Source organism: Hemitrygon akajei, chromosome 11, assembly GCF_048418815.1.
Source record: "Hemitrygon akajei chromosome 11, sHemAka1.3, whole genome shotgun sequence".
Classification (NCBI taxonomy): domain Eukaryota; kingdom Metazoa; phylum Chordata; class Chondrichthyes; order Myliobatiformes; family Dasyatidae; genus Hemitrygon; species Hemitrygon akajei.
This window is the reverse complement of record NC_133134.1, coordinates 85,715,309-85,722,384: the sequence shown is the minus strand read 5'-3', so window position 1 is coordinate 85,722,384 and position 7,076 is coordinate 85,715,309. Positions and strand designations below refer to the sequence as shown.

The following is a 7,076-nucleotide window of genomic DNA, read 5'->3' as shown; positions in this document are numbered from 1 at the left end:
GTGCTGGAAGTGGAGGCTGGTGGGGTGGTAGGTGAGGACAAGAGGAACCCTATCCCTGGTGGGTTGGAGGGAGGATGTACGCAAAATGGAAGAGTTTTGGGTGAGGGCAGAGTTGATGGCGGAGGGAGGGAATCCCCTTTCTTTGCAGAGGGAGAACATCTTTATTCTGGAATGAAAAGCCTCATCTTGAGAGCAGATGCGGCTGAGATGGAGGGCTTGAGAGAAAGGGATGGCTATAGTCCAGGTAGCTGTGAGGGTTTGTGAGTGGACAATCTTGGAGCGCGGGAGGCTGAGGTGAGTCGAGGTACATGCTTTAATGTTTCAGTGTCTTCAACCCTCCTGGAGGTGCGGTGAAGAGGGTGGAGAAATGTCCTGCTCTCGAGGGGTCTTGTCAGAAAGAATATTTAATAGGAAAGGTTTTCTGGGATATGGGTCAAATACAGATGAGTGGGACTTGCTTAGATGGAAACTAAGCCACACCACATGACTCTAGACAACCGTCCCGAGTTCTCCTTTGGGACGCGGTGCAGCGAACGGGTTTACCTCAGCCGCCAGACGGCGCCTCCCCACCACTGCCAGCACGGGTCACCTCGCCTCTGCTGAATAGACCAGCCTCTGCTGAGTAGACAGTTCTGCTGCCGGCCGGACTTGTTGACCAGACCTTTCCTCTTCCACCGGCACCGGGGGGTAAGCCCTTTCAAATTACTTCTGCTAACTTTAAACCAAAACTTTCTTTCTTGCAATCGGCTGCCTTCCTCCCCGGTTGCATTTAGTATCACGTTTTCTGCAGCTACGAGCCTGACAGATTATTTTAAACTTGCAAACAGGTATTTCCACGCGATCTCGGGCGTGGAATGAAAGAGGCGGACCCGAACTCCCGGACTCGATGCAATTAATTTTATAGAGTTTGCAAAAGCAAGTTTTATATTGCTGTATTTCAGTTTTAAGTTGTTTATCAATTTATCGGAATGTGTGTTACTATAGCATCAGCAAATCGAAACCGTGTAGTGGGGAATTTGTCATTTCGCCTCTCTTGGTGCTGTGCCGTTATAGCCCCCACCCCCGTCTCCAATCCCTCTACGGGAGGAGGGGTGAGGGCTCCCCAGTTTGGTCATTGTGTAATGCTGCTCTCCTACTCGGTTATTAATGGGCTAACAGCTCTGCGAGGCTTGTTCACCAGACATGTATACAGAGAAGAGGGATAAACATAGAACACAGGACTGAAACCGGCCCTTCGGCCCACCATGTCTGTGTCGGTCACCATGCCGAATTAAGCTAATCTCTTCTGCCTGCGGTTTCGTGTGTCTAACAGCCTCATGAACACCTCTGTGGGATCTGCCTTCACTGCCACATCATTCCGGGCACCACCCGTCTATATGTGCAAAATAAATGTGCCCTGTATACATCCCCCTTTCCATGCCCTCTAACATTTGACACTTCCACCCTGGGGAGAAAGGTTCTGACTGTCTACTCGATCTCTGCTTCTCATAAGTGTATAAACTTCTATCACATCTCCTGTCAGCCTCAGACACCCCAGAGAAAACTAGTTTGTCCAACCTCTCCTTATAGCACATGCCCTCGAGTCCAGGCAGGGTGAATCTCTTCTGCACCCTCTCCGAAGCCTCCACATCTTTCTTGGAATGGCCAGAACTGCAGGCAGTCTTCCAAATGCAGTCTCTTCATAACATCCCATTTTCTACACTCCAAGTCCAGCATGTCAGACCTCATCACCTTGTCACTCCACTTTCAAGCCAGCTGCCCCCTTCGCCCCTTTGTCTCCCTGCAACACAAGAATTGTGCACTTGTACCACTAGGTTCCTCTGTTCTACAAGACCCTCCAGGGCACTACGGTTGTGCAAGATTCCCCCACCCCGCCCCTGCAAAATGTAATACCTCACACTTTTCCTAGTCAAATTTCATCTGCCATTCCTTGGCCCACTTCCCCAGTTGATCCCAATCCTGTCGTAACCTTAGACAACCTTCTTCACAATCCACCGTGCCGCCAGTGTTCGTGTCATTTGCTCATGCCAAAAACAGCCTCATCCAAACTGTTCATACAAGGCGTGCCTGTCAGGGACAGAGGTGTGTGGGTATCTCAAAGGGTCAGAAGAGGGATTTGAATTGGAAGAGCTTTAACCTTAGCTCAATATTCCTTCAAAACCAGGCCCTGACCCCCTCCCAAAGTGTAACCCAATTAAAGTTCTTAAAGCTTTTGTGGACCACACAGTAGCATAGCGGGTAAAGAGCTGTTGCATCACAACAGCAGGAACGTGGGTTCAAGCTGGAAGTTTGGCACTGTGTGCATGTCAGGGCGTGTGTGTGTGTATGCATGGGGGGGTGTGTAGTTTGCCTGTTCTCTCTCTGTGACCATGTGGGTTTTGCCCGGGTGCTGCAGATCCTGCCGACACCTCAATGAGCACCTGCGGAAATGCACACACTTAGTTGGCCACGAATTGCTCCCCACCCCCTCAGCCCAGTGTGTGCGTGAGTGGAGTTTGGCGGAAAAATAAGCAGATAATAGGAGGATGAGTATAAATAGGTGGTTAATGGTTGGTACAGATTGAGTGGGCCAAAGGGCCTGTTTTTGTGCTGGATCTCTCTAACTAGAAAGGCGTAGAGATCTTGGAAGGTTTAAGGATGCATTAGCCTGGCTCCTAGACTCACAGAGGCACGCAGCACAGAAATAGGCCCTTTGGCCCAACTGGTCCATGCTGACCAAGTTTCTCATTTTTACCTAGTCCCATTTGCCTACATTTGGCCCATATCCCTCTAAACCTTTCCTATCCATGTACCTGTCCGTATCCCTCTAAACCTTTCCTATCCGTGTACCTGTCCGTATCCCTCTAAACCTTTCCTATCCGTGTACCCGTCCGTATCCCTCTGAACCTTTCCTATCCGTGTACCTGTCCGTATCCCTCTGAACCTTTCCTATCCGTGTACCTGTCCGTATCCCTCTAAACCTTTCCTATCCGTGTACCTGTCCGTATCCCTCTAAACCTTTCCTATCCGTGTACCCGTCCGTATCCCTCTAAACCTTTCCTATCCGTGTACCCGTCCGTATCCCTCTAAACCTTTCCTATCCGTGTACCCGTCCGTATCCCTCTAAACCTTTCCTATCCGTGTACCCGCTTTCCTATCCGTGTACCCGTCCATATCCCTCTAAACCTTTCCTATCCGTGTACCCGTCCGTATCCCTCTAAACCTTTCCTATCCGTGTACCCGTCCGTATCCCTCTGAACCTTTCCTATCCGTGTACCCATCCGTATCCCTCTGAACCTTTCCTATCCATGTACCTGTCCGTATCCCTCTGAACCTTTCCTATCCATGTACCTGTCCGTATCCCTCTGAACCTTTCCTATCCGTGTACCTGTCCGTATCCCTCTGAACCTTTCCTATCCGTGTACCTGTCCGTATCCCTCTAAACCTTTCCTATCCGTGTACCTGTCCGTATCCCTCTAAACCTTTCCTATCCGTGTACCTGTCCGTATCCCTCTAAACCTTTCCTATCCGTGTCCCTGTCCGTATCCCTCTAAACCTTTCCTATCCGTGTACCTGTCCCTATCCCTCTAAACCTTTCCTATCCGTGTACCTGTCCGTATCACTCTAAACCTTTCCTATCCGTGTACCCGTCCGTATCCCTCTAAACCTTTCCTATCCGTGTACCTGTCCATATCCCTCTGAACCTTTCCTATCCGTGTCCCTGTCCGTATCCCTCTGAACCTTTCCTATCTGTGTACCCGTCCATATCCCTCTGAACCTTTCCTATCTGTGTACCTGTCCATATCCCTCTGAACCTTTCCTATCCGTGTACCCGTCCGTATCCCTCTGAACCTTTCCTATCCGTGTACCTGTCTGTATCCCTCTGAACCTTTCCTATCCGTGTACCTCACGAATTATCTTTTAAATGTTGTACCTGCCCCAATCACTTCCTGTGGCAACTCGTTCCATAGACTGACCACTCTCTAGGTGAAGCAGTTGCCCCTCAGTTTCCTATTAAACCTCTCCCGCTCACCTTCAACCTCTGCCCTCTAGTTCTGATTCCGCAACCCTGGGGAAAAAGACTGTGTGCGTTCACCCTGTCTGTGCTCCTCATGATGTTATGCACCTCTGTACGGTCTCCACTCAGTCTCCTATGCTCCAGCCTGTCCAATTTCTCCCTTGAGTCCAGGCAACATCCTTGTAGTTGTTTGTCCCAATGTGACACATTGACTTGAGGTTAGGAGTAGTCCTTCACAAGCCCTTTCTTGAAGGAGCTCAGACCAAGAGAGAAGGAATGAAATGTCCCTAAAACAAAAATAAATCCATTTAGCAACAGAGTCTATTTTAAGGTTGATTGCATTTGGTGTCTCTGGATTGGAGGTACACCCGGCTCCTGCCTCCCCCTCCGCCACCCATTGGACAACCAGTACGCCAATCCACTTATTGATCTGTCCAATTGGAAGGAGGCAGAAGCCTCATTGTGCTTGGATGATTTTTCTTACAACATTTGTTCTAGTCTTTAGTTTTGCAGCGAAGTGTTTATCAAAATCTGTAATTAATATATGCTATCAAAATTTGTTATTAATACTTAATCCCAGTTATTGTTCAAAGAGGTCTAGGTACAGCCTTGTTGCACAGAAACAGGCCCTTTGGCCCTCTGAGACAATACTGACCCATTCACATTGATCCTTTCATTCTCCCCATATTTAACCCCAGCTCACCCCAAATTCTACCCCTCAGAGTCCAAACCCCACACTAGCATTGATAACCCCACTGACTGCACATCCTCGGTGGAAACTGCAACTTTCCAGGAGGATCCCACACGGTCACAGGGAGAATGTGCAAACCACACACAGCACCGGGTTTGAACCCGGGTCTCTGTGATGGTGATATCACTGTGCTGCGATAACTGTAATTAACTCCTCATCGTTCCAACTGGTTCCACAGGTTCACTCCCACATTTTCCAACACAGGTTTTGCTGCCTCCTGCCCTAGTGTTCCATTTCCCTCAACTGATTTCCCAAAGGAATTGTTCATCTCCAAAGCAGACCATCTTGGACGGCCCACCAGAATGTTTCTAGAGAGAGCAATCGCAGGGAAGTGAACTCTGGGTGCCTGATCTCACTGCAAGTCCAACCTGCCACAGTGGTTAAGTGAAATCTGGATTTAAATTTGTTTTTTTAAATCTCCTATGTATAGAATCAAACATACAGAATCAGGCCCTTTGGCCCAACTCATCTAAGCTGGTTCTGTAACCCCTCTGCGCTCTTTCCAGCTTAACTTCACCTTTCCCATACGGGGTGACCACAGCTGTACTCTGTTCCAAGCGCAGCCTCACCAGCATCTTGTCCAACTGCAACGTAAGCCTCCCACGTCTAAACTCAGCGCCCTGACAACGAGGGCCAGAGTGCAGAAAGCCTTCTCCACCACTCCACCACGTCAATGCTGCTGTCACATACAGCGTCTGCCTGTAACCCTGCTTTGGGTCATGGGGAGCAGGTTGGGGCCAGGGTTCGGTTAGACACTGGTTAATGAGGCCAAGTAACCCGGTTAGCCATTATGTGGCTATCAGTGGTAGACAGCTAGTACTCGCCCATGGTCGTCCAGGAAACACCCCTGGGTCTTATCAGCGACGTGCGTGGGTGTGGGGCCCTCAGAGCCAACCGTGAACCCATGACGTGCGCCTGCCCTGGCTGTGCCTTGGGAACGGGTGCTCTATTGTGTACAGTAAGATCCACTTTGTTTTGGTAACATTAGAGTCACCGAGTCACATACCCTGCGTCACATTGATCAAAGTTCCCTTCCAAACTAGTCCCATTTACCTGCTTTTGGCCCATATCCCTCCAAACCTTTTCTGTCCATGTCCCTCTAAACCTTTCCTATCCGTGTACCTGTCCATATCCCTCTAAACCTTTCCTATCTGTGTACCTGTCCATATCCCTCTAAACCTTTCCTATCCGTGTATACGTCCGTATCCCTCTAAACCTTTCCTATCCGTGTACCTGTCCGTATCCCTGTAAACCTTTCCTATCCGTGTACCTGTCCGTATCACTCTAAACCTTTCCTATCCGTGTACCCGTCCGTATCCCTCTAAACCTTTCCTATCCGTGTACCTGTCCCTATCCCTCTAAACCTTTCCTATCCGTGTACCTGTCCGTATCACTCTAAACCTTTCCTATCCGTGTACCCGTCCGTATCCCTCTAAACCTTTCCTATCCGTGTACCTGTCCATATCCCTCTGAACCTTTCCTATCCGTGTCCCTGTCCGTATCCCTCTGAACCTTTCCTATCCGTGTACCTGTCCATATCCCTCTAAACCTTTCCTATCCGTGTACCTGTCCATATCCCTCTGAACCTTTCCTATCCGTGTACCTGTCCATATCCCTCTAAACCTTTCCTATCTGGTACTTGTCTGTATCCCTCTAAACCTTTCTTATCCGTGTCCCTGTCTGTATCCCTCTAAACCTTTCCTATCCGGTACCTGTCTGTATCCCTCTAAACCTTTCTTATCCGTGTCCCTGTCCGTATCCCTCTAAACCTTTCTTATCCGTGTACCTGTCCGTATCCCTCTGAACCTTTCCTATCCGTGTACCTGTCCGTATCCCTCTGAACCTTTCTTATCCGTGTACCTGTCCGTATCCCTCTGAACCTTTCCTAACCGTGTACCTGTCCGTATCCCTCTAAACCTTTCCTATCCGTGTACCTGTCCGTATCCCTCTGAACCTTTCCTATCCGTGTACCTTTCCGTATCACTCTAAACCTTTCCTATCCGTGTACCCGTTTGTATCCCTCTAAACCTTTTCTATCCGTGTACCCGTCCGTATCCCTCTAAACCTTTCCTATCCGTGTACCTGTCCGTATCCCTCTAAACCTTTCCTATCCGTGTACCTGTCCGTATCCCTCTGAACCTTTCCTATCCGTGTACCTGTCCAAATCCCTCTGAACCTTTCCTATCCGTGTACCAGTCCATACCCCTCTAAACCTTTCCTATCCGTGTACCTGTCCGTATCCCTCTAAACCTTTCCTATCCGTGTACCTTGCCGTATCACTCTAAACCTTTCCTATCCGTGTACCCGTCCGTATCCCTCTAAACCTTT

The 7,076-nt window shown here is 49.2% G+C and overlaps 1 protein-coding gene across 2 annotated transcripts in view; it reads left to right on the top strand.

Annotated features, from left to right (window-relative positions):
- Nucleotides 1–535: 535 nt before the first annotated feature.
- tmod4 (tropomodulin 4 (muscle)) overlaps nt 536–7,076 on the top strand; it is a 39,769-nt gene continuing 33,228 nt past the window's right edge. Inside the window, exon 1 of one of the 2 annotated variants that reach the window (XM_073061292.1) lies at nt 536–687. The gene's annotated coding sequence lies outside the window, so the exon portion shown is untranslated. Of the gene's footprint in view, nt 688–4,998; nt 5,128–7,076 lie in introns of those variants that run through there. The other variant, XM_073061293.1, reaches the window with a different exon arrangement.